Here is a 27,787-nt window from a genome sequence, read left to right on the forward strand (position 1 = left end):
ATCAGGCTAATAAAAATAGCTAGAAAATATAGTCTTATTTAAACATAGCTAATGCGTTATTATATTTGTCCTAATTGGTATTAAATGAGGATACAAAATAAGAACAGTCTCAATGTAGTTAACATTTTATCTTTCCAGTAAATTGGTTGATTAACCTTGTAGAAGAAATATAGATGAGGAGTCTCAGTGATACTCAAGAGTACAGGTCTCAATTATGTGCATTGTTACAACCTGAGCAAGTTCTTCAATGTGTAGGAAACAGAGACTAAAGCAGGGTGTCCAATCTTTTGACTTCCCTGGGCCACATTGGTCTTGGGCCATACATAAAATATACTAACGCTAATGATAGGTGATGAGCTAAAAAAAAAAAAAAAAAAAAAAAAAAATCACAAAATAATCCCATAATGTTTTAGGAAAGTTTACATTCAAAACCATCCTGGGCTGCATGTGGCCCATGGGCCATGGGTTGAACAAGCTCTGACTAAAGGCATCCTATAATTAGTGCAGAAGTCATAGCAGGCAGCCTCAGCTTATAACTTCATCATTCTGTAAGTTCAAAGTGATATTTACAGGTAGCTATTGGGTATCCAATAGAAGCCCAGAATTATGCTAGGTAACTTGCAACAGTAACTCATTTAATCCTCACAATGGTCCTGTGACTAGCCCCGTTTTAGAGGTGAGGGACCTCAGGCTCAGAGACGTTCAGTAATGTACACAGGGTCACATGGTTAGGCAGTTGGAAAGTAGGAGAGCCAAGATTCAACCTGAGGCCTGTTGGACTCTTTCCAGGGCACCATGCTGTTTTGAATAATCCTATCTTTAAGAATCTTTATAGAATTGTCAGAGAAATTCACTTTCTTCAGGTCATTTATTCACTTATTGAGGGTCAGTCACTTATATGACATGGGTCCACCGTGACTCTAGGAGAGCCTCACAGCATTGGTAGAAGAGTAGGGTTGAAGCAAAATGTTATGCTCATTAAGGTTGTCATAGTGGCTTAAAGACAGCCTTCAGAGATCTGTAGGTTAATTTTCCAGTTACAGTGAAAGGGAAATTCTTCTGCATTGTTTGCCAAAGAAGTGAAAATACAAGTGTATGTCACTGGTCTTCCTTCAGCTATTAGTATTAAAGTCTAAAGAGCAGATAAGGTGTGAGCCTTCCAGTGATTTTATTTATTTTTCTCAAGTATAGAACATTTCAAACATATACAAAAGAAGACAGAATAATAATGAATCCCGATGCATTCATCATCTATCTTAAAATTATCAACTCATGACTCATCTTGCTTTATATATATCCTACCTATTTTCCCTCCATCTATTACTTTGAAGCAAACCTCAGATATAATAATTTATCTGTAAATAATTTAGTATCTCTAAAGACAAGGATTTTTTTAAAAAACACAATCACAATACCATTATAATACCTTAAAAATCAGATTTCTTAATGTCTTTAGAGACAATAAGTGTAGGCTAGGTGCGGTGGCTCACACCAATAATCCTAGCACTTTGGGAGGCCGAGTCGGGCGGATCACCTGAGGTCAGGAGTTTGAGACCAGCCTGTCTAACATGGGGAAACCCCGTCTCTACTAAAACTACAAAAATTAAACGGGCGTGATAGCGGGCACCTGTAATCCCAGCTACTCGGGAGGCTGAGACAGGAGAATTGCTTGAACCTGGGAGGCAGAGGTTGCAGTGAGCCAAGATGGCATCACTGCACTCCAGCCTGGGTGACAGAGCAAGACTCCATCTCAAAACAAAAATAAAATAAAATAAGTATACAACTCTCCACTTGGGTTTATGTCTTTCTTTTTAACATTGCAGTTGCTTGATGTGTCTTTTAAGTCTCCTTTAATATCTACATCTGTTCATCTCTTTTTCTCATAATTTGTTTGTACTGTAGAATTTCCAATAGTCTGGATTTTGTTGATGGCATCCCTGCAATGGGAATGCCATAGCTTAACAAGTGCTCTGCATTCTGTATGTTTGTAATTCGGTAACTGGCTCTAGAGGTTTGATCAGATTCAGGTGAGAATTTTTTTGGCAAAAATACTTCATACATGTGTGGTGTGCTTTTCTATCAGGAAGCACAAAATGTCTGATTGTCCACTCTTTCTGTGATGTTTAGGCATGCTCAGTACTACATCCAGTGATTCATTAGGGGCTGAAAAACTGTGGTATTCTAGCTCTACATTCCTTTTTCATTTATTAGCTAGAATACTTTAAAGAAAAATATCCCCCATATACTCTTTGGTTACGTAAGGGGTATAGTTTGTATAGGAAAGACAGGATAAATGCCAATTGTAAAATAAAGAGCTGGTTCATTAAACAATACGAAAATGCAGAGAACAAGTTTAAAATTTAGATATGAGATAGGCAAAGAATGAACAGCATTTAGAAATACTCATGCTAACTGCCAAGATCAATAATGCCACGTTAACTGTTGTTGCCCAACTTGTTTTTTTATATCATTTATGTTCTACCTGAAAATAGAGTGGCTCTTTCAAAGAATTCGTTTTATTTATATAAACTCTGAAAAGGAAAAAATTGACAGAAGGCTTTAACATGATTGGTCCTTTTCAAGGGGATAGGTCAGAGTTCAGGAGAGTGAGTCATGAAGAATTTGTCTAAAATCTTGTTTGGTGACCTCATTGAACTAATTGGATGGAAAAGTACATGTAACAGTAATCTTGGGACAAAATATAGTCTATGTCCAATCCCTAACTAATTCTGTTAGAGGTAAATTTACAATTAATTCTATCAGTACTTCAGCTTAGTTCAGTATTTTACTTATAATGTTAATTTTGACTGCCTTTTTAGTTTCTGTCACACAGTAGACATTTGGTAAATATTTGAGACAAACTGGCCTTTTGTTATTTACCCCATGCCACCTGAGGTTTCTATGACATTCTAAAGAGAATTTTATCCGATTCAAAGCTCTTTGAAAAGTAATTATTTTATTAGATAATGGAAATATAGTCCCTGATTAAATGCCAATTTAATAATATATTTATATAAACAATATTGTGAAACAAATGTGGTCATTACCCTTTTGAGACCTGCACCATTATAAGATGTTTGCAGGCTGGGCGCGGTGACTCACATCTGTAATCCCAGCACTTTGGGAGGCCAAGGCGGGCAGATCACCTGAGGTCAGGAGTTCGAGACCAGACTGGCCAACATGGTGAAACCCCGTCTCTACTAAAAATACAAAAATTAGGTAGGCGTGGTGGCAGGCACCTGTAATCCCAGCTACTCGGGAGGCTGAGGCAGGAGAATTGCTTGAACCCAGGAGGCAGAGGTTGTGGTGAGTCAAGATCTCGCCACTGTACTCAAGCCTGGGTGACAGAGTGAGACTCCATCTCAAAAAAAAAAAAAAAAAAAAAAATGTTTGCAAAAAACTTTGGACACACAGTTCTAGCTATCACAGAGATACAACACATATATAAAACACATTTAAATAACAGAAAAATAAAAACAACGATCACATTTGTTAAGCACAGTGGCTGCTTTGGACCTTGTGTTTTGTAGGTTCTAATATTTTCTCCATGTTTCTGATAGTGACACTGAACATGGTACTAGCAGTGAAGAAACTGCTGCCTGACTAATACCCACAAGGTCTGTTGAATTCCAGTAATAGCGACAATTCAGTGAGCTGGGAATTAATATCCAGGAAACTTACATATGTTGGAGCCTAAGATAAGGTTAGCTAGTAAGGGTGGGGCCAAGTATTACCAATGAAAGAAGATTTAGCTTATTTGCATTTTTCTCTATTTTTTGTCCCTAAAAGGACACACACTTCAATTCGTATGTACCTATCCTGATCATTCTTCCTGTAGTGAAATTGAATGAAGCTTAGTGATACTTCCAGTTGAGTCTTTGCTCACCTGCTCTTTTACGTTAATATCTGCAGCTTTAAAAGGCAGTGCACCAAGCTGGATGCAGTGGCTCATGCCTGTAATCCCACCTATTCAGGAGGGTGTGAGGCAGTGGGGGACCAGGGAGTGGCTTGAGCCCAGGAGTTTGAGGCTGCTGTGAGCTGTGATTCTGCCACTGCACTCCAGCCTGGGCACTAGAACAAGGCCCTAACTCTAAAAATAAATTAATTAATTATAGTAAAATAAAAGGCAATGCACCAATAGCTAGACATCATGGTGCAACAATTTGTAGTCCATCATTTCCAGTCAGCTGAAGTCACTAAATTCCTGAATTTGGATGCATAGATGTGATTAAAGACCTCACATTTGGAGGATGGCCTCTTTTACCATACAACTTTGGACTCACCCTGCTCCCACAACTCTCATCCTGCCTCCAGCCTCTAGCAAGTATTGCATAGCTTTGGACCTTGCTAAGTGAACTTCTGCTGGTGGTTACACATAGTTTTCTCATCCAGACAAATAGACTATCAACCAGACTATATCTTGGAACTTTAGCATCCTGTCTCATAACAGTACTCAGAACATGCTTATAAATGCAAAGATCTGACGACCTCTGAATTTCTTAAACACTTTATTATTTATTTATTTGAGACACAGTCTTGCCCTGTCGCCCAGGCTGGAGTGCAATGGCGTGATCTCGGCTCACTGCAACCCCCATCTCCCAGGTTCAAGCAATTTTCCTGCCTCAGCCTCCCAAGTAGCTGGAATTACAGGCGCCCCCCCCATCACACCCAGCTAATTTTTAGTATTTTTATTTATTTATTTATTTATTTAATTAATTTATTTTTTGAGACAGAGTCTTGCTCTGTCACCTGGGCTGGAGTGCAGTGGCGAGATCTCTGCTCACTGCAAGCTCCACCTCCTGGGTTCACATCATTCTCCTGCCTCAGCCTCCCGAGTAGCTGGGACTACAGGCACCCGCCACCATGTCCAGCTGATTTTTTTGTATTTTTAGTAGAGACGGGGTTTCACCGTGTTAGCCAGGATGGTCTCAATCTCCTGACCTCGTGATCCACCCGCCTCGGCCTCCCAAAGTGCTGGGATTACAGGCATGAGCCACCGCGCCCGGCCTTTTAGTATTGTTAGTAGAGATGGGGTTTCGCCATGTTGACCAGGATGTTCTTGAACTCCTGACCTCAGGTGATCCACCCGCCTCGACCTCCCAAAGTTCTGGGATTACAGGTGAGAGTCACTGTGCCCAGCCAACAAACACTTTAAAGCAAACCGATAGCCTTTGGAACTGGCTGGGGAACAGGTCAATACCCTTTATTCCACTTTAGGAAAAAGAAAAAATAAATAAATGGAAAGAAAACCCAATCCATGTTTCAATGAGACTATTCAAGATTCTTACTCTGCCAGAAGATAGGCTGAAAATTAAAATTTAAAATACAACACAATGGAGACCAAGTACATAATCTCAAAGGGCTCTAAATATCATCAATCTTCAAGAAAAATAAATGTAACAGCAACTTTTTTAAATTTTTTTTTGAGACGGAGTCTTGCTCTGTCGCCTGGGCTGGAGTGCAGTGGCGCGATCTCGGCTCACTGCAAGCTCCGCCTCCCAGGTTCACGCCATTCTCCTGCCTCAGTCTCCCGAGTGGCTGGGACCACAGGCACCCGCCACCACGCCCAGCTAATTTTTTGTAGAGATGGGGTTTCACCATGTTAGCCAGGATGGTATCGATCTCCTGACCTTGTGATCCACTCACCTCGGCCTCCCAAAGTACTGGGATTACAAGCGTGAGCCACTGCGCCCAGCCAAGAGCAACTTTTAATACTTTGTACAAATTCAGTACTACCTCCTCAGTAGCTGGAATTATGGGCATGAGCCACTGCACCCAATTTAGTGTTGACAAAGAGAACCAAGGAAATTAACTCTTAGCATTGAAACAAAGCACAAACTCATTCTGTAGCCAAGTTGTGGTATTTGAGTAATAATCTCAGACACATTTCCTTATTAGGGTCATTAATAGATATCCATCTATACTCTGAATATTTGTCTGTTAGAATTATCTTGAACTCATTGATACTGAATATCCACCAAGTCTGTTTGAGAGAGGAATTTTTTTGTAATCTTATCTACATAGGCTAAATCCATCCCTGCATTAAGCCAGGTCTTCAGAAAGCTTAGGACAGGGACCAAATCAAATTGACCGTTACTAAATTGTTTGACTCCATTGAACTTTGCACTATACTATCATTTTATATTAAGAAATACCATAAGAGGCTGGGCACAGTGGCTCATGCCTGTAATCCCAGCACTTTGGGAGGCCAAGGAGGGCGGATCACAAGGTCAGGAGATCGAGACCATCCTGGACAACATGGTGAAACCCTATTTCTACTAAAAATACAAAAATTAGCCTGGCGTGGTGGCGCGCCTATAGTCCCCACTACTCGGGAGGCTGAGGCGGGAGACTCGCTTGAACCTGGGAGGTGGAGGTTGCAGTGAGCCGAGATCACGCCACTGCACTCCAGCCTGGGCAACAGAGCAAGACTTTGTCTCAAAAAGAAAAAGAAAAAAGAAATACCGTAAGAAGTCCTGTGGCATATTTTCTTGTGTTTATCTTTTTTTTTTTTTTTTTTTTGAGACGGAGTCTCGCTCTGTCGCCCAAGCTGGAGTGCAGTGGCGGGATCTGGGCTCACTGCAAGCTCCGCCTCCCGGGTTCACGCCATTCTCCTGCCTCAGCCTCCTGAGTAGCTGGGACTACAGGCGCCCGCCACCACGCCTGGCTAATTTTTGTATTTTTAGTAGAGACTGGGTTTCACCGTGTTAGCCAGGATGGTCTCCACCTCCTGACCTCGTGATCTGCCCGCCTCGGCCTCCCAAAGTGCTGGGATTACAGGTGTGAGCCACCGCCTTCTTGTGTTTATCTTAATACAGATAACTTAAAAAAAATTACTTGCCCTTGGGCCGGGCCCGGTGGCTCATGTCTGTAATCCCGGCACTTTGGGAGGCCGAGGCAGGCAGATCACGAGGTCAGGAGATCGAGACCATCGTGGCCAACATGGTGAAACCCCGTCTTTACTAAAAATACAAAAAAATTAGCCAGGCGTGGTGGCGGGCCCCTGTGGTCCCAGCTACTCGGGAGGCTGAAGCAGGAGAATGACGTGAACGAGGGAGGCGGAGCTTGCAGTGAGCCGAGATCGTGCCACTGCACTCCAGCCTGGGCGACAGCGCGAGACTCTATCTCAAAAAAAAAAAAAAAAATTACTTGCCCTACTAGAAGGAACATAAGATAGAAGTCCATGTAACTTATCTTTTATCTGACTTTACTATGTATGTTTGTAATGGAATAATTTTCACTTGCTCTAATTACTAGAGTAATCATCAAAATGAATTCTAAAGAGTTAATCAAGTAGTGGGGTACCTTTGGCAAGACCAAAACTCGTTCATTAATTCATTTATTCAACAGGTGTTTTTGAGCTCGTTTCATGTGTGTAGTATTTGCCACTAGTATGTGTCTTCTTCAGCAAAGAATCTCTTCAAATTTTTGGCCCATTTGTTATTATTTTTTTTTCTTATTGAGGTTTGAGAGTTCTTCACATATTCTGCATACAAGTCCTTTATCAGATATGCATGTTACAAATATTTTCTTCTAGTCTATGACCTGTTTTTTCTTTCTCTTAACAAAGCCTTTCAAAGAAAAGTTCTTAGTTTTGATATAGTTCAAGCTGTTTTTTTAAAAATGAATTGTGCTTTCTGTGTTGTATACAAGAAATATTTGCTTCCCAAGGTCACAAAGATTTTCTTCCTGTATTTTCTTCTAGAAATTTTTTAGCATTAGGTATTACATTTACATCTATATGATTCATTTTCGGTTAATTTTTGTATATGGTGTAAGGGATGGGTCAAAGTTCTTTTTCTTTCTTTCTTTTGTATACAAGTGTTCAATTGTTATAGTACCATTTGTTGAAAAAACTAATTTTTTTTCTTTGAGACAGAATCTTGCTATGTTGCTCAGGATGGAGTGCAATGGCGCAATCTCGGCTCACTGCAACGTCTGCCTCCTGGGTTCAAGTGATTCTCCTGCCTCAGCCTCCCGAGTAGCTGGGATTACAGGCATGCACCACCATGCCGGGCTAATTTTTGTATTTTCAGTAGAGACGGGGTTTTGCCATTTTGGCCAGGCTGATCTTGAACACCTGACCTCAGGTGACCCACCTGCCTCAGCAAGTCTATTATTTTTTAATTGCCTTTGTATCTTTGTCAAAAATTAGTTGACCATATGTGTATGGGTCTATCTCTAGACTTTCTATTCTGTTCCATTGATCTATGTGTCTACCTTTCCACCAATACCACACTGTCTTGATTACTGTTTCTTTATAGTAAGTCTTAAAATCAAGTTTTGTAAATTTTCCACTTTTTCAAAACAAAACAGTTTTGGGTATTCCAACTTCTTTGATTTCCCATATAAATTTTAGAATCAACTTGTCAACATTCCACAAAAAATCCTAGAGAAAGTGTGGCTGAGATTGTGTTAAATCTGTAGGACAACTTAGGAAGAAGTGACATCTTCACAATATTGAGTTTTCCAATCTACATACTGGTGTATTTATCCATTGTTTAAATCTTCTTAGACTTCTTTCAGCACTGTTTTGTAATTCTAGGCATATCTTCCATAGATTTCGTTAAATTTCTACCTAAGTATTTCATGTTTTTTGATGCTATTGTAAATGACATTTTTAAAATTTCAATGTGTGGTTGTTGCTAGTATATAGAATTACAATGAATTTTTATATATTGACATTCTACCTTGTGATATTGCTAAACTTACTTATTCATTCCAGAAGCTTTTTGGTAGATACTTGGAGATTTTCTACATAAACAATCAGGTCATCTGTGAATAGAGACGGTTGTTTTTCCTTTCCCATATGTATGCCTTTTTTTCCTTTTCCTAACTCATTCAGCTGACTTGGGCCTCCAATATGATGTTGAATAGGAATAGTGAGAGCAGACATCCAATGGTTGTTCCTCATCTTAGGCAGAAAGCTTTGCCTTTCACCAGTCATTATGATGATGGTTTTAGGGTTGTGTTTGTTTTGTAGACGTCCTTTAGCAGGTCAAAGAAGTTTCCTCCTTTGGCCAGGCATGGTGGCTCACACCTGTAATCCCAGCACTTTGGGAGCCTGAGGTGGGTGGATCACCTGAGGTCAGGAGTTTGAGACCAGCTTGGCCAACATGATGAAACCTCATCTCTACTAAAAATACAAAAAAATTAGCTGGGTGTGGTGGTGGGCGCCTATAATCTCAGCTACTTGGGAGGCTGAGGCAGGAGAGTCGTTTTGAACCCAGGAGGTGGAGGTTGCGGTGAGCTGAGATCACACCATTGCACCCCAGCCTGGGTAAAAAAAGCGAAACTCCATCTCAGAAAAAAAAAAAAAAAGAAAAAAAAAAGAAATTCTCTTCTTTTTCTAGTTTGCCGATAATTTTTTTTTATTGTTATAAATGGATGTTAAATTTGGTCAAATGCCTTTACTGTGGTCTAGTAAGGTAATCATATACTTTTTTTCTTATTTAGTTTGTGGATTTGGTAAATTTCATTGATTAAATTTTCCTCTAAGCATTGTTTTAGCTACATTTCACACATTTTGACATGTTTTTATTCAATTCAAGATATTTTCTATTTTCTCTGATTTCCTCTTTGACCCATGTGTTACTTAGAAGTGTGTCTTTTCATTTCTAAAGATTTGGGGGTTTCCCGGATATCTCTTTGTGCAATAAAATATAGTGTGTCTGTATTAAAAATGAAAGAAAGGACATTACTTGAGATGCTACAGACACTTAAAGGACAATAAGGGAATAGGATAAACAAATTTATGCCAACAAATTTGACAATAAAATTGACAAACTATTTGAAAGACATAAATTACCAAAGCTCACTCAAAAAGAAATAAATGACTTGAATGGTTCTATGTCTATTAAAGAAGTTGAATTCATATTTTACATTTTTCTAAGAAAGAAACTTCTGGCTCATATGATTTCAAATATATGTACTGCTAAATTTTTTTAAAGAAGAAATAACATGAATTCTACATAAACTCCTCCAGAAAATAGAAGAGGAGGGAGGACTATCCAACTCATTACTGAGGCCAGCTTTATCTCAATACTGAAATCAGACAAAGAGATTATCAGAAAACAACAGAACAATGTTCTGTGTGTGCTTGAAAAGAATGTGTATTCTGCTGTTGTTGGGTGGAATGTTGGTTTCACCCAGTGTCAGCTAAGTCACGCTTGTTTGTGATATTTGGTCTTCTATATACTTAAGTTGCCTTCATCTTTAATCTCAGTCTACCTTCAAATAGTGTTATATGGCTTCTCATATGGCATAAGAAATTTACCACAGTATATTCCCAATTCTCCAGTTCTACCTTTTGTGCTATTGTTGCCATGCATTTTACTTTTTATGTGCCATAATACTATATAATTCATTACTCTTATTTTTGCTTCAGATAATCAATTATTTTAAGAACAACTTAAAGCAATTTTTTTTTAAGATTTTACTTTCAGCTTAGCCATTTCTAGAGATCTGCATTTCTTTGCATAGATCCAACTCTCTGCCTAGCATCATATTCCTCTGTAGAATTTCCTTAACTATTTTTTGTAGTACAGGTCTCAGGTAATGAATTCTCTCAGTTTTTGTTTGTCTCATGTTTACATGAGATTTCAAATATTTTACTTGAGATAAATAAATCTCTAGAGATGAATGCCATTAATTCCCTTTCTCCCTGCAAGCACATCAAGAGGTAAAATCTACTTTCATTCCCCTTAAACTTGGGCTGATCTTGTGACTTACTGTGACCATTGATTGTGGTAGAAGTAACTACATGCAAGTTAAGTTCTGAGTCTAGCCTTTAAGAGTCCTGGCAGCTTCTGCTTTTTCTTGAGGAGGCCAGCCACCTTAATGTAAAGAAGCTCAAGCATAGTACTGAGTTGTAAGATACACTATGAAGAGAGAAACGCTACATGAAGGAACACCAGATGAGAGATGTGAGGGAAACCTTGGACCTTCCATCCCAGTCCAGCTACCCACGAAATTCAGTTGCAGGAACTACCTTAGCTGATATCACACAAAGCAGAAGAACCACTCAGCTGATCGCTGCCCAGATTCCTGATCCTATTAACACAGTGGCAAGAAAAGCCAGACAAATGTTTAGTGCAGTTAAAAAATATTGCTTATATTCTTTATGAACAAGGAACCCCCTTGGCCTGCACCCAGGTTGAACTGCTCCCCCATCTTTCGATATGCCTTTGGGTAAGAGTGAAAGACTTGGAATGACTTGGGGCTAGCTCTTGTACTCACTGGTAAATCAAGATTCTTAGGTCTCTGGCCAGGCGTGGTGGCTCACACCTATAATCCCAACACTTTGGGAGGCCAAGGCAGGCCAATCACTTGAGGTCAGGAGTTTGAAACCAGCCTGGCCAACATAGTGAAACAGCATCTCTACTAAACATACAAAAAGTAGCCAGGTATGGTGGTGTGTGCCTGTAATCCCAGCTACTTGGGAGGCTGAGGCAGGAGAATTGCTTAAACCCAGGAGGAAGAGGTTGTAGTGAGCCAAGACTGCACCATTGCACTCTAGCCTGGGCAACAGCGCAGAGACCCTGGCCAAAAAAAAAAAAAAAAAAAAAAGGAGTGGGGGTTGGGCGTGATGGCTCATGCCTATAATCCCAGCACTTTGGGAGGCCGAGGTGGGTGGATTACCTGAGGTCAGGAGTTCAAGACCAACCTGGCCAACATGGTGAAACCCTCTACTAAAAATACAAAAATTAGCTGGCCATGGTGGCCTGTGCCTATAATCCCAGTTACTTGGGAGGCTAGGCAGGAGAATTGCTTGAACCTGAGAGATGGAGGTTGCAGTGAGCCGAGATTGCACTGTTGCACTCCAGCCTGGGCAACAGAGTGAGATTCTGTCTCAAAAAAAAGAGATTCATAAGTCTCCACTAGCTGATGGTATGGACTAGCAACAATAATTTTTCTATGTACATTCAACTAGCAGAGTTTCATGAACTACAGCTTACAACTTCTGTTCAGGTAATCTCACCAAGACTTCAGATATTCAGGTTCTAGTAGCATTTTTATTCAGTGAAAACAAAATCTTTCCTTCTTCCTTTTTTTTTTTTAATATTTGTTCTTCATTCAAATTTCAAACTGTATTGTATATTGTGGCAAAAGAGAGTAAATGCTGCTTCATCCTCAGTGGAAACTAAATCACTACTCTTTGGCTGCAAGCCTTTAGCTAGTGATGCACACAGATGGCCCCGGCATTGTTTCTGGGATTAGCAAGAAGGACTCCCTTGTGAAATAGAATCAGAAGCCTGCCAGTCAGCCTTAGGAGAAAACAAAACTGGCTGAGATAATGTGTTCATTAAGGTGGCTATCCAGGAATTTTCAATGTTTTTATTTACTTCCTCTAGCTTTTTCTCAAAGAAGGTTTCAAGAGAAAGCTATTTATCAACCTAAGGAAGCATGTGCATCCGTGGCTCAGTCACTTGCACTTGTTTTATAGAATGATGTTTTCCCTCAAGCTAGTAACTGAGACAGAGTAATGAAAAGAAAGATGACTGCCTGAAATACATACAAAAATAAAATATCTGCTATCAGGCAATCTTTATTAAGGATATTTAAAATGTAATGATTGTACTTCAGGTTGAATAAGTAAAGTCTTGTGCTACTAATATTCATCATTATTCAGCTAATTATTTTGCCAGTTGCAGCAGTCTTGACTTCAGATAGCTAAGTGTGTTTCTGGACTTGTCCTAGGCCAAAGGAGAGTCTTGCTGCCTTGTTGGAAGTTACACCACCTCTTTTGTCCTGGTTATGCTCTTATCTGGTGACTGGTCATGTGGGGATAGAAAGGCCCAGCTCCCTATGCCACTTCTGGAGCACCCCATAGGACGGAATGAGTCCCGCCCCCACTGGCCAGTCCTGCTTCCTCACTCCCTCATAGACATTGATCCCAACAGCACTCCCCAGTAAATGTTCTCCATTTCAGAGACTGCTTCCCATAGGCAAACGGACCCACAACAATATATTCAGGAAGGTATTCCCCCACAATTCATGTGCTGAAATTCTAACTGCCATGGTGATGGTATTAGGATGGTGGAGCCTTTGGGAGGTGATTAGATAATAAGGGCTCTGCCCTCATGATTGGGATTCATGTCCTTATAAAGAGACCCAACAGAGCTAAGCTCACTCCTTTTGCCATGTGAGAACTCAGCTAAAAGGTGCCATCTGTGAACTCAGAAATGGGCTCTCCCCAGACACAGAAGCTGAAGATGCTTGATCTTGGACTTCCCAGTCTCCAGGACTATGAGAAGTAAATTTCTGTTTTTTGTAACCTACTCAATTTGTGGTATTTTGTTATAGCAGCCTGAACTAAGACACCAACTCAACAACTAACTTAGGTTTATCTAAACCCCCCAGTTATTTCCTGTATTATTTAAAAATAGGAAATACTGTATTTCCTATATTATTCCAAAGCAAATACCATATGCCATATTTTTATCTGTAAACATGTCAGGATGTGCTGTATCTTTCAAAAGTAAGGGCTCTTGCTTTTAAAAGCCGTAACTGCAATACCATTATTACACCTTTAAAAGTTAACAGTAATTCCCAATAACATCGAATAAAGTCAGTGTTTACTTAGTTTGAAACAGGATCTATATAAGGGCCTATAATTGTAATTGATTGATATGTCTCTTAATTTTCTTTTGATCTTTAGCTTCTTTTTTTCTCATCAGATAGTTTGTAATCCGTATAATTTTCAACTTTTGTGATTACTGTGCTTGGATATACGGTCCCTATTTGTATGGACCGTAAGCTCAGTCTCAAGAGTTTGTGGTAATACATGTAATACTAATAGTAGCTGCCTTTTGAGGCCTTTTTGTGAACCAGGCACTCATAGTGCTTTGCATATATTATCTCAGTTAATCTGTGTAACAACCCTCAGCCCCATTTTACAGATAGAAAAACTCTCCCATTTGAGACTTCCAGAGGTGAAGTAATAAGAAACAGAGCTGAACCACGTCATTCTGACTCCAGAGTTCATGTTCTCAACCTCTAGGCTTTGCTGCCTGAGTAAACATATTAGAAGTTAATGCCATGCTGAGTGAGTGCTATGTTATTCTCAGTACTTTTATGGGTGTTTGAAATTTCTCCTAGGTTAACAAAAAAAAAAAAATTGAATGCTGTCATAAAATGGCCATGTAGTCAATCTAAATCAACAAACTTTCTGTGTACATGGAACGGGGTAGGAGCTGAGCAAAATCCATAGATAAATGATATTTGATCTCTGCCTTCCAGATGCTCACAGGCCAAAGGTTGGTGGCGGGAGACAGACAGATACAAAAGCAGATTGAATAAAAAGTGGGCTGTCGGGAGTCTATAGTAGAGCTGTAGACAGAAAGTGATGGAGGCAGAAAGGTCATTCTAATTTGGGGGTTTAGGGAAGGCATTTTGGAGAATGTGGGAGCTGCAAGGCCCTTGAATGATGAGAAGGATATTAGCAAACTGTAGGTGGATGAGGATTGAAGATGATGAGTATTAAAGTGTGATACTACATTCTAATGAAGTTCCTTTGGGGCTTCTCTTTCTCCCAGTTGACTACGTGGAAATGCACAAAGCATTCATTGAAGCTTTCTCCCCAACTCAGCAACTTGCGACACGGGCAGATAGGAACTAAACTCTGACCCTGCCTTCACTGCCTTTCCAGGCAGGATCCAGGTTGGAGTGCTGATGTTAAGGTCATGTTGTCCACCTGTACTAACTGCCATTATCTGTTTAGGTCAGGCAGCTTGCCAGGTCTACCTTGGCAGGAAAGCCTCAGTTCCCAAGATAAGCTGTTTTGTGCCTCTCCGATTACAACCTGACTGCACCCCTGCATTGTTCTTGGTGAGCAGTGAGCAGCTATCACTGCACGAGGTGACCAAACTCTGTGCTTAGTGGCAGATCCATCTGAGATTCCTTTTGGGTGTGCTAAGAAACAAAGCTCTCCTTTCTAGTACTTGGAGGGACTACTTACTTCATTTTACATCTTTATTAGAGAAACCTGCTTCTCTGGCTTCATGAGGCTAAGCAAAAAGGGTGTGCTAAGCAGCAAGGTTTTCATTTCTGTTTTGTCACCTGTCAGCAGCAGAAGCTCAGGCTGCCTGACCTTTTCCCAAGCCTAGTGTCTCCTACCTGCCTCCTCGCACATCTTGCAGTTATGTTCTCAGGAAAGTGAAGTAGGTTTAACATTAATCAAAGACGAACCTAAGTAGAGGAGTAAATCGACTACCCACTCCTCCCCTCCAAACAGTATGTAGTAATGAATTCAAAAGCAAAGTATTTTCATTATCCATGCTAGCAAGTCTTGTCACTAAGGATGAAAGTTGAGTTAAAAATAAGCCTACAGGCCCTCACTTCGAAGATATAAGGATAACGTATAAATCAATGTTGCTATATTATTTCCAATGAAATATTTTTTAATTTTTACACTTATATGTTTTATTTTCTTCTTATCACATTTATAACGTAATAGTTCTTAGTGCTGTCCATTAAATATTTCTGGTTTTCCTCCAAGATTCACAATAGTAGTATATTTCCTGAACTCTAGAAGTTAGATGTGGGCATGTGATTTGCTGTATAGTTAAGAGAGTGTGAGTGAAGGAAGTGGATGCCACCTCCAGACAAACTTTGGGAGCCAATGCATGATTGCCTGTGCTTTGCTGTCCCTTTGCCACAGTAACTGGTGACTTTCAGGGTGACGGCTGCTCCTTCGGTCTGATTCACCTGGTAGATCCCCCAGCCAACTCTGTGATAGATATGCAGCACGAGGTGGACATCAACCCTGGATGTTTTAAGTGACTGAAACTTTGAGGTGGAATGTTACTGCAGCATTACCTAGCCTCATTTGACTGAAATATAGGGTTTTTAAAAAGGCTTCTGAGGATTAAAATGAGCCTCTATAACTTGAGAAAGGATTTTGTCTTGATGAGTATGATAAAACACTCAGCCTCTACAAATTGGAGGGACTAATGATAATTTTGCCCATCATTGTAAAAAGGCTTATTTTCCAGTCCTTTGATGACTTACATTATATATCATAATATATAAATATTATGTATATAACACATAATGTAGCCCCTTGTAACAAGTTTTTTTCCCACAAAACGTTAACTAAAAGTTTTACAAAGTATTATAGCAAGCTAACTTGGAGGAAATTGCCCTTGTATTTAAGATTTAATACTAAAAATTTCACATTTGTAAAACTTTGGTTCTAAGACCTCCCATGCTCATAATCTACAAGACTGGCCCTTTTTGATTAGATTTGCTGCAAGAACCTGACAGTAAAGACTGAGCTGACAAATCTATTGAATAAATTTATGCTAAGCTTCACTGTGTCAAATTTATATTTTAGCACCCTCTGCTGGAGAAACTATATACACTTCTGATAAATGCAGGTGATTTATGCCAATGTGATCATTCTGACTTGTGTCTTAAATATAGGATTTGGAGAATGTTATTTAAAATCTGTACTAAAAGAAGCCTCTCCTTTAAGCAAATGGCCTTCTGACAAACTATCCATGCACCAGTGGTATTTGTCTCCTGCAGATCCCCTAGAAAGACACATACATGCACAGTCATTAATGTGTGTATAATTTACACATGGAAAAAGTAGAAATGGGCTTAATGAAAATGAGAAATTTGTAGGCCAGACGCAGTGGCTCACGCCTGTAATCCCAGCACTTTGGGAGGCTAAGGCAGGCGGATCACGAGGTCAAGAGATCGAGACCATCCTGGCTAACACAGTGAAACCCTTTCTCTACTAAAAATACAAAAATTAGCCGGGCATGGTGGCAGGCACCTGTAATCCCAGCTACTTGGGAGGCTGAGGCAGGAGAATGGCGTGAACTTGGGAGGCGGAGCTTGCAGTGAGCCAAGATCTCGCCACTGCACTCCAGCCTGAGGGCGACAGAAAGAGACTCCGTCTCTAAAAAAAAAAAAAGAAATAAGAAATTTGTAATAACTATGCCTTTCTTCAACGCAGCCTCCCCACCATATATTCTTGTGAGCAAGCACACTTACAGCCTCCAGTCTCTTCTGATTCATCTGCCAAATCTCAGTCCAAATTATGTCATTCCTACTCATTCATTCAGCAGACCATGTGACAGATGAAGTGTTAAGTGGTGGGAATCCCATTTTAAGCTGAACACATTATCTCTTATCTTAGTCTGTTTTATGCTCCTATAACTGAATACCACAGTTTCAGGTCATTGATAAGGAAAAGAAATTTATTTTTTATGGTTCTGGAGGCTAGGGAGTTAAGGTCGAGGGGCTGATCATCTGATAAGGGCTTTCTTGCTGTGTCACCCACAGTGGAAGCCGGAAGGGTAAGAGACCATGAGAGAGCAGAGGAAAGGGGGTCAAACTCATTTTATCTGGAACTCACGCCTAACCCACTCCCAAGGGAATGGCATTAATCTATTTATGAGGGCAGAGCCTCTATCACCTCTTAAACGTCCCACCTCTTAATACTGTTACAGTGGCAATTAAATTTCAGTGTGACTTTTGGAGGAGACATCCAAACTATGAACTGTAGGCCGGGCAGGGTGTCTCACGCCCTATAATCCCAGCACTTTGGGAGGCTGGGAGGCAGGTGTGGATCACTTGAGGTCAGGAGTTTGAGACCAACCTGACCAACATGGTGAAACCCGTCTCTTCTAAAAATACAAAAATTAGCTGAGTGTGATGGCATGTGCCTGTAATTCCAGCTACTCTGGAGGCTGAGGGACAAGAATTGCTTGAACCTGGGAGGCGGAGGTTGCAGTGAGCCGAGATTACGCTACTGCACTCCAGCTTGGGCAACAGAGGGAGACCCTGTCACAAAAAATAAAAATAAAAATAAAATAATTATGAACTGTGATATGTGTTTTGAAAGGGTACTCTATGTGAATATCTTAATTATATGAATATGTTAACCTAATTTAGCCAGCTAAGTTAGAAAGCAATATTTGGGCTGAGATAACCTGAACTCAGTGGACAGTGCTAACCAGCTGAAGAGAGGGGTAGGCTGGTGGAGGAGGAGCATTGTACACACAGAAAGCAGCAGGTGCACCACTCTGCATCCAGAAAGGATAAGTGAAAGACAAACAAGATTCCATAGTAAGGAGATCAGGGGGAGTGTTGCTATTTTACTTTAGAATAGTGGGAGCTGGTAAAAAAGAGGCCGATGGAAGGCAGGGTAGATGGGATAGGTAGTACACTCTCAGCTCTGCATTTCAAAACAAAATTGCTCTTGCTGTGTTTGGGAGAAGAAATAACTGGTTGGATATAATAAGACTGGATACCCTTTACTCTGCAATTGAACCTAGTGCCCAAGCATGACATGTAAGTTTCTCTAAGTGGGCTCTGTCTGTTTTTTCAATTTTATCCTCACATGCTCTGTGATACTGATTTTTCCCTGATAACGCGTATCATGCTCACTTGAAATGCCTTTTCTATTTCTCACTTCTCCTTTCTCCATCTATGGAAATGCCATTTATTTATTTAATTAATTTATTTTTTTTGATACAGAGTCTCACTCTGTTGCCCAGACTGGAGTGCAGTGGCACGGTCTCAGTTCACTGCAACCTCCACCTCCCAGGCTCAAGCGATTCTCCTGCCTCAGCCTCCCGAGTAGCTGGGATTACAGGCACCCGCCACCATGCCCGGCTGATTTTTGTATTTTTATGAGAGACAGGGTTTCAACATGTTGGCCAGGCTGGTCTCGAACTCCTGACCTCAGGTGATCCGCCAGCCTTGGCCTCCCAAAGTGCTGGGATTACAGGTGTGAGGCACTGTACCCAGCTGGAAATGCCATTTATTTTTAAAATACCAATGCAAGACCACATCCTTTGGGAAGCTTTCTCTTTTTTCGTCCCCACTCAACATGAACTCTGCTTCTACTTCCCCTACACTTCCATAACATAGAATCTGCATTTCTCCATAAGACATCTCATACTTCTCTGCACCATGAGATTGTAAAAAGTATAAAAGGGATAATATCTTCTTTCCTCCCTCCGGCCTCCCCCCATCCCCAGTATTTCCTAGATCATTGCTTTGAACTCAGTAATGCACTTTGAAGTGAAATTCATCATTACATTTCATTATACTATAAATTTCATTAGATCTCTCATAGATCCAAATTAATAAGGATACATTGGCACACGCAAATACATGTAGAGGCACACTTCTAAGAGCAGAATGGGCAAGAAGTTAATGCTTTGCTTGGGTTGAGAGAGAACACACTAGAAAGTACACAGAGAAAGTGAAGGGAGGTGGGAAGGAATAGGGAGGTGAGTTGGAGTGGGTAGGCAAATAGGTGAAAAGTGTGAGTAGTAAGTGAGGTGACCAGAGGATGACCATATAAATAACCATGCTGACATGATTTGGCTGTGTTCCCACCCAAATCTTATCTTGAATTGTAGCTCCCGCAATTTCCACGTGTTGTGGGAAGGACCTGGTGGGAGGTAATTGAATCATGGGGGTGGGTCTTTCCCTTACTATTCTTATGATAGTGAATAAGGCTCACAAGATCTGATGGTTTTTTTTTTTTTTTCTTTTTTTTGAGACGGAGCTTGGCTTTTGTTCCCCAACTGGAGTGCAGTGGTGCAATCTCGGCTCACTGCAACCTCCGCCTCCTGGGTTCAAGCAATTCTCCTGCCTCAGCCTCCTGAGTAGCTGTGATTACAGGCACACGCCACCGTGCCTGGCTAATTTTTTGTATTTTTAGTAGAAATAGGGTTTCACCATGTTAGCCAGGCTGGTCTCGAACTCCTGACCTCAGATGATCCTCCCGCCTCAGCTTCCCAAAGTGCTGGGATTACAGGCATGAGCCACCATGCCTGGCCAAGATCTGATGGTTTTATAAAGGGGAGTTTTCTTGCACAAGCCCTCTTCCTTGTCTGCCACCATGTGGGATGCACCTTTCACCTTCCACCATGATTGTGAGGCCTCCTCAGCCAAGTGGAACTGTGAGTCCCTTAAACCTCTTTCTTTTGTAAATTGCCCAGTCTCAGGTATGTCTTTATCAGCTGCATGAAAAGGAACTAATAGGCTGGGCGCAGTGGCTCACGCCTGTAATCCCAGCACTTTGGGAGGCCGAGGCGGGGGTATCACAAGGTCAGGAGACCGAGACTAGCTGAGACCATCCTGGCTAACACGGCAAAACCCTGTCTCTACTAAAAATACAAAAACAAAATTAGCCGGGCGTGGTGGCGGGCGCCTGTAGTCCCAGCTACTTAGGAGGCTGAGGCGGGAGAATGGCGTGAACCCAGGAGGCGGAGCTTGCAGTGAGCCGAGATCACGCCACTGCACTCCAGCCTGGGCGACAGAGCGAGACTCCAAAAAAAAAAAAAAAGAAAATGGACTAATACACGTGTTGATCTAAAGCTGAAGGCTTGCTTCAGACAACTTCTGTGTTTCTCACACATTTACACTAAGGACTGGAAAAACAGATATGAAATAGGCATGAACAGATAAACTAGGTGTGTGTGTGTATACATATGTGTATATCTACATAGAGAGATAGATACACACATATAAATATCTCTCAAAATGTAAGACAAGATATAATGTGTACTCACTATTCTCTTTTGCCATTTTGTAGTTTGGGGGAAGTTCTATTAAATCTAAGTTGATGAACATTATTCCGCCCGCTAATACCAAAAGTCCTGACTTGTAAGGAGGACAAAGCTGAGGTCAGTGCATAGGTATGAGCTGGGGATCTTGTGAAAACACAGATTCTGATTGAGTAGGCGTGGAGTGCAACCTGAGTTTCTGCTTCAAGTGGTGCTGATTCTGCTAGTCTGTGGCCCACACTTTGAATAGCAAGGGACTGGATGATTTCTGGTAATCCTTTCTAATTATGTTGCAGTTGTTTTGCTTGAAAAACTTTCTACCTTTTGGAAGTATTCACCCATAAATCACTTATAGTTTAAACTATATAGTTTCAGGTGATAACAAAATAGGACATTTCAAGGCAATGAATTAAAAAGGTAAGTAACAGTATTAAACATAACCCAGAATTTTATATTAAATATAACCCAGAATTTTCTCTAAGGCAATAAAAACTTTCAAAGTAAGTGACAAGTGTGAGGATTGAATTTTTACAGATGCGCTTAAAATCCAGTGGACAAGCCATTGTTGAGTGAAGATTCAGTCCTCATCTCTCTTATTGGAAGGTGAATGTGGGCTAGATCAGTAGATATCAAAGTTTTTGTTTGTGACCCACAGTGAGAAACATATTTTAGGTTATGATCTTGCACATAAATAAAAATTTCACAAATAAAACACTATCAATATGTACTCTGATAACATTCATTCTATGGCAATCTTTTTTTTTTTTTTTTTTTTTTCAAGCCGGAATTTCACTCTTACTGCCCAGGCTGGAGTGCAACAGTGCAATCTTGGCTCACTGCAACCTCCGCCTCCCAGGTTCAAGCAGTTCTCCTGCCTCAGCCTTCCGAGTAGCTGGGATTACAGGCATGTGCCACCACACCTGGCTTACTTTGTATTTTTAGTAGAGATGGGGTTTCTTCATGTTAGTCAGGCTGGTCTTGAACTCCTGATCTCAGGTGATCTGCCCACCTCGGCCTCCCAAAGTGCTGGGATTACACGTGTGAGTCACTGCACCTAGCCTGCAATCTATTTTTTAAAATGCTTTTCACAAGTGCATGGTGGCCTGCAGTTTGCAAAATTGGAACTAGATGACCTTTTCAGCTTTCATCTTTTTTAAAAAAAATCACTATTCATTGGCAAAATGTCATAAGACTGTATTGCATTTAGGTTCCTAAAGCATTTGTTTGTCTTTTTTTTTTATTTTCAGAGATGGAATCTTGCTCTGTTGCCCAGGCTGGAGTGCAGTGGCACGATCTCGGCTCACTGCAATCTCCACCTCCTGGGTTCAACCAATTCTCCTGCCTCAGCCTCCCAAGTAGCTGGGACTACAGGCTCATGATGCCACGCCAGGCTAATTTTTTGTATTTTAGTAGACACGGGGTTTCACCATGTTGCCCAGGCTAGTCTCAAACTCCTGAGCTCAGGGAAACCGCCCACGTTGGCCTCTCAAAGTGCTAGGATTACAGGCATTTTTATTGTGTGGAATGGAATATTGGAAAGTGGGATTCAGGTTAGGCTGGATGGCAGAAAAGACCTGCTTGCTATGTCTTCAAGGAGCACTTTTTATTATAGATGCCACTTATTTTCCCCCTAATCTACAATATAACTACATGTTTGATTTCTGGAATTTTATAAAGGCAAGCTGGAGTATTTTTTTCCCTCAAAACTACTTAACTCTCACCTAAGCAGGCAGTAGAGCAGCGTGGTTAAGAGCATGGACTGATGGCAGGCTGTCCGGTCAGCATCCTGGCCATCCCACATACTAGCTATATAATTTTGGTCTACTTACTTAACCTTACATGCTTCACTTTCTTCATCTATAAAATGGGAATAATAATACTAGTTGAGTATCCCTTTTCCAAAATGCTTGGGAGCAGAAGTATTTAGAATTTCAGATTTTTTTTAATTTTGGAATATTTGCATATACATAATGAGATATCTTGGGGATGGTACCCAGGTCTAAACATAAAATTATGTTTCATATATACCTCATACACATAGCTTGAAGGTAATTTTATACAACATTTTAAATAATTTTGTACATTAAACAAAGTTTGTGTACACAAGGTCAAGTGTGAAATTTTCTACTTGTGGTGTTATTATCAGTGCTCAAAACTTTTGGAATTTTGAATTAGGGATGGTCAGCCTATAGTTCCTACCTAATAGAATTGAGGTGAAGATTGAACGAGTTAACATCGTAGACAAGTACAACAGGAACGTTATTAGCTACTGTTAGCTAGACTTAAATTACAATGTAAAGTTTGAGCCTAACTCCAATTTCATGACAAAGTAGAAGAGTAGTATTATATTAATAAGTACTTCCAAACCAGTGTCTTGATATTGAGCTACAATAAATATTAAGTCCAATAAAGGTGTTTTTGTTAATCCGAAATGCAATTTCCCCTCAGTCCTGATTCAAGCAGGCCTGCAATAACTTAGTTATCCAACTGATTAACATTCTAAAACTATACTGAGGGAAAAAACATTCTACCAGAAATTTACATTTTGTACTAGAAAATGAAGATCCAGTAAGATGTCACATTTCTGTGGGAATGTAACAATCAGGGCTTTTGTTGTTTAAATGGAAGGATGCAGGCTCCATTCTGTGTAACACCAAAGAAATATGACATGTTTGAGAAATTTGTATTTTTTTGCATGGTGGCTTTCCTTTCTTGTTGTTACTCATTTTTGGGGTTGGGGGAGGTCGGTGGAAAGTGCTTATAGAAGTTTAGAAAAAGATAGATTCCACTGCTAAAGGAAGGAAATACGGTATCCATTTTTTCAAATGTTCTACCTATTAAATTGTGAAAATAATAGTATAGATACCCTTTCAAAGTTCTAAATTGGTTAACTTTCCCCCAAAAAACTAACAAGTGAACCTAAACAGCTACAATATAAACTTTTATAAACATGGTCTAGAACCAAATATTCTACCTGTCATAGGAATGACTACACCACAGAAGGAAATGAGAATCAGTCATACTTGCCTTCTTGTTTATGACATGTCATTGCTGTCTGTGTAGGTAAAAATCTATTACTATAGTTAGTCGTCTAAATTGCCATAGGAAACTGGTGTGTGTTCAGTGCCTAACTGCAGCTTAACCACTTCTAAAACTTGAACCATAAATGCTTCATATGTATGTGGATTTTCATAATGTCAGAATGGGAGTAAGGCACAGAGTATTTAAAATAAAGGTATTTTTCCAAATAAGGTGTAAAAGGAAAACATGAACTCCCTCCTCTCCCTGGCTCCCTACTGCTGTTAGTCGTAAAGCTTGCCCAAACACATCCTCTCCTTCCCACCCTTCCACCCTCCCTGTGCCCTTGCCCAGGACTTCATTAGCCCACATTTGCATCTCTACAGCCTCCTATAGGCTGCCTTGAGACCTGAGGCCTTTCCAGCATATCCTCAATACTACTGCTAGGCCTCATCTGTTAAAAACATTACTTTGGGCTTGTCATCTTCTCTCTTTATACTCTCATAACTTCCTTGCTTTAACTTGCAGATGGCCACTTGAGTCCTGGCAGCTCTCCTGATTGCCCCTCGTGCATACATACGCTGGAACCTTCCCACTGAACTCCTGTATCCAGATGTTCCACCATCATGCTCCAAATCCTGCCTGGCAAATGCCACCTTGCTCCTCTCCCCAAGTCAAAGATTTCAGGGCACTGACTTTCATTCAGTCACTCGAGCTAGCAATCTAGAAGTTATCGTTGGCTCTTCCCATGTCCTCAGCAGCACAGACAGCTCATAAGTCCTGGCCCCACTGGGTTGTGCCCATCTGCCTTCCTTACATTCACTTCTTGTGGCTTTTTGCCTAGATGAGTAGACTTTGCAATATAATGCTGTATATTGAGGACATAGAAAGAAAATATGAGAAAGTATATGTATTTATGTTAAAAGGCAAGAAATTAAGCTTTCTTAATATTTGCTACAAAGATAGACACTGGGTCCTCAATTTGTCTCTTATGTTCCATGTTCACATGTCAAATACAATAATAGGAAGTATCCTGAGGGCATGGTAGGAGTTCCACTGTCAGTGTGTCACTCTGTTTTGCTGTTTCCTTGCTATGAGTTGTTTTCAATGGTCCTAATTTTGTAAAAGCAAGATTTTAAAATAACAGGCCATCACTAAAATGGCCAGGCAAACCGTTTCTTACCACCAGGATTTTCCGGCTTTTTTCTTGGCAAAGTATTTAAAGATAAGTTACACATATTTTTTATTTCTTTTAGATGAAAGTGTCGTAAGTTAGATTCCTGGGAAGAAATTTCTGAGACACATTCTGCAGGATGATTATTAGGGCTCATCCTTGGTTTCAACACCTATAGAAGGAAGGCGGAAGAAGACATTGAACAGAGAGACAGAAGTCAAGATGCATTTCAGGCTAGGACTCTTGGCTGAACCCACAGGAGCTCTGGAGCTAGAATGGCCCTTCAGAGTTGTCCTGAGTTGGTCTGAGATGGCTAGTTCTTTATATTCCTGCATGGGATAGTCACTGGATGTCCACCCCAGGAAGGGGTGTGGCCAAGACAGTCCCTGAAATGCCCGCCAGCACTCCCTACACCTGGAGCGACAAGACCAACATCACAGGGGGAATGCACTGGGTGATGGATCACAGCGTTCATCCCAGAAGATGAGGATACAGAATTGGCTGACAGCTGCGTTCTAAATGTCAATGTTCTCCAAAATTCATATGTTGAAACTTAATTCCCCAATGTGATGGCATTAGGAAGTGGGGCTTTTGGGGGAGGGACTATAGGTCATGAGGGTGTAACCCTCATCAATGGGATTAGTGTCCAGAGAGCTGCCTTGCCCTTCCACCATGTGAGGACATAGTGAGAAGGTGCCATCTATGAACTAGGAAGTGGGCTCTTACCACCAGACACCCACTCTTCTGGCAACTTGATGTTGAATTTTCCAGCCTCCAGAACTCTGAGAAATCAGTTTCTGTTAATTATAAGCTATCCAGTCTATAGCATTTCGTTAAAGCAGCTGGAACTAAACTAAGACACTGATGCTTTCTGCAACAAAAAGAGTGAGTCTCTATAGCATACCATGTAACAGATGTTTTTGGAAAAATAACCTCATTTCATATGTTTCCTCAAGATAAAAAGAATATCATAACAACAAATGAGAAAATAGTTGCTTTAGAAATATTGCACCCTGTGGAGAGAGTATTTTGGATTTTGGTTTTTTGTTTTGTTTTTTAACTTTTGTTTTAGGTTTGGGGGTACATATGCAGGTTTGTTATATAGGTAAACTCATGTCACAGGGGTTTGTTGTACAGATAATTTCATCACCCAGGTACTAAGCCTAGTACTCAATAGTTGCTTTTTCTCCTCCTCTCTCTCCTCCCACCCTCCACCCTCAAATAGGCCCCAGTGTGTGTTGTTCCCTTCATTATGTTCATGAAGTTGAGAGTGTTTTGAAAAAGAATGTTGGAAAGCATTTCCACTGTTAGATGATTTTAAGTCAAAAAGTTACACCACAGTGTCACCTATTTGCACACAAGCATGGACACAGAACTGTTTCATATGTTTAAAACTTTTCTAGATCCTTTTGTGGTTCATAAGCTTGATGATTGAGTTTTCACGTCCACATGTGAGATGTGCCTCCCTTGAGCCTTATCATCGGCACATTACCTGCCTAATGTGAACAATAAAAATAAAAACTAAAAATTTGCTAAGCAGAGTTTCTGTGGATTTCTAACTTATTTATAAAAACAATAAAAATGTAACATATTCCATTTAGTGTTCAAGAACAACTAAGTAACAGTAAAGATGGACATTTGCTAGCTGAATTTCAAGAAAAATCTTTGTACAGTAAGTGGATGAGATTGAAAAAAATGTGTGTCACAATTCAAAAGTCAGTCAGAAGCCTGGATAACATAGTGAGCCTCTGTCTCCACAAAAATTAAAACTTAAAAAAATTAGCCTGTAGTCCTGGCTACTTGGGAGGTTGAGGTGGGAGGATCGCCTGAGCCCAGGAGTTTGGGGCCACAGCGAGCCATGATCACACCACTGCACTCCAGCCTGGGCAACAGAGCAAGACCCTGTCTAAAAAAAGAAAAGAAAGAAACAAAAGTCAGTCAGAGGGGCACCGCTTTCATTTAGAATTCTTCATCTTTTTGAGGTATTAAAGAAAAGCTATTTCTCACCACACTGCTGACACCAAATGTGGGAGTGTGTGTCCACAAGAACCAATTCTCCAATCCTCTATACAAAAACTGAGTGTCCTACAATTCATTTCCTTTTTTTTTGAGGTGACTGGCAAATTAAAGTTTTAAAGTAACCTTTTTTTTCCATTGTAAATATTTCTAAAAATACTACCCATTGGAAATGAGAAAAGTAGACTACTTTTCTGAATCCAGTCCTACTTTTATTTTACACAGTATTTCACAGGTGTGATCTCTGGAGCAAAAGCTAACAGCTGGAAAAAATAGTTTGTACGAATTTCATGAAGTATGTCTCTGGGCTTTCGTAAATAATTTTAACTCAAAACTACTTCTTGCAATACAAAAATAAAATTTAAAAAACTTAAATATTTTATTTATCTTCAGCTCATCCTCTAGCATTTCTTTTTCCGTACATTCCATAATACAAAGTAAGAAGTGTGATAATTTGTAAACAAGTATGTATTAAAGGTGTGTGCTCAAAATTTTTTTGTTTTAACTTAAGAATGGCATAGAATAAAAAAAACTTGAGTATGTACTGGAAATTGTGTTTGAAAAGGTGTTTGTAGAAATCATTTGAGGCCTAGGACGATGAGCTTATTTCTTTGTTTCTGCCAGGACTTAAGGCTATACTTATCCAGGATTCCCCTAATCCAATTTCAGAAATTGAACTTTTCTGGGTCAGCCCGATCAGTCAAAGCCAACCAGGTGTATTTTCAGCTGCCCCTTTATTCCTGTGGTGAGGCCCTTTGGGGTCTGAGCCCTCTGTGCCTGGGATTCTCCAGAGCCCCAGTCCCACAACTCCAGCTTTGCCCTTGTCACCCGGAGTTGTGGAAAGCAATGCTCAGCCTCATCTTAGGACCTTTGAATGCCCTCCCTGAGTAAAAGAGCCTCCAAATGCCTGGTTCTTGTTTTAGATTTTCTATTTCTATCTTCTCCCCAATCTTGGCCCACTGATTTCTCATTGTCTCATTAGCTCTTCGACTTTCTTTTTTTTGAGATGGAGTTTCACTCTTGTTGCCCGGGTTGGAGTGCA

The 27,787-nt window shown here is 40.4% G+C and overlaps 1 protein-coding gene and 1 non-coding gene across 2 annotated transcripts in view; both read left to right on the forward strand.

Moving 5' to 3' along the window:
- The window catches only part of LOC129038343 (uncharacterized), a 35,858-nt gene extending 8,571 nt beyond the window's left edge, over positions 1-27,287 (forward strand). The window contains exon 4 of the mRNA XM_063665713.1: positions 24,812-27,287. The gene's annotated coding sequence lies outside the window, so the exon portion shown is untranslated. The remainder of the gene's footprint in view (positions 1-24,811) is intronic.
- LOC129039803 (small nucleolar RNA U13) lies at positions 26,133-26,231 on the forward strand. Its single transcript, XR_008503501.1, has one exon. It is a non-coding gene; the product is annotated as a small nucleolar RNA U13 (small nucleolar RNA).
- Positions 27,288-27,787: the final 500 nt, after the last annotated feature.

The sequence above is a fragment of the Pongo pygmaeus genome, chromosome 5, assembly GCF_028885625.2.
Source record: "Pongo pygmaeus isolate AG05252 chromosome 5, NHGRI_mPonPyg2-v2.0_pri, whole genome shotgun sequence".
In the NCBI taxonomy this organism is placed as follows: Eukaryota; Metazoa; Chordata; class Mammalia; order Primates; family Hominidae; genus Pongo; species Pongo pygmaeus.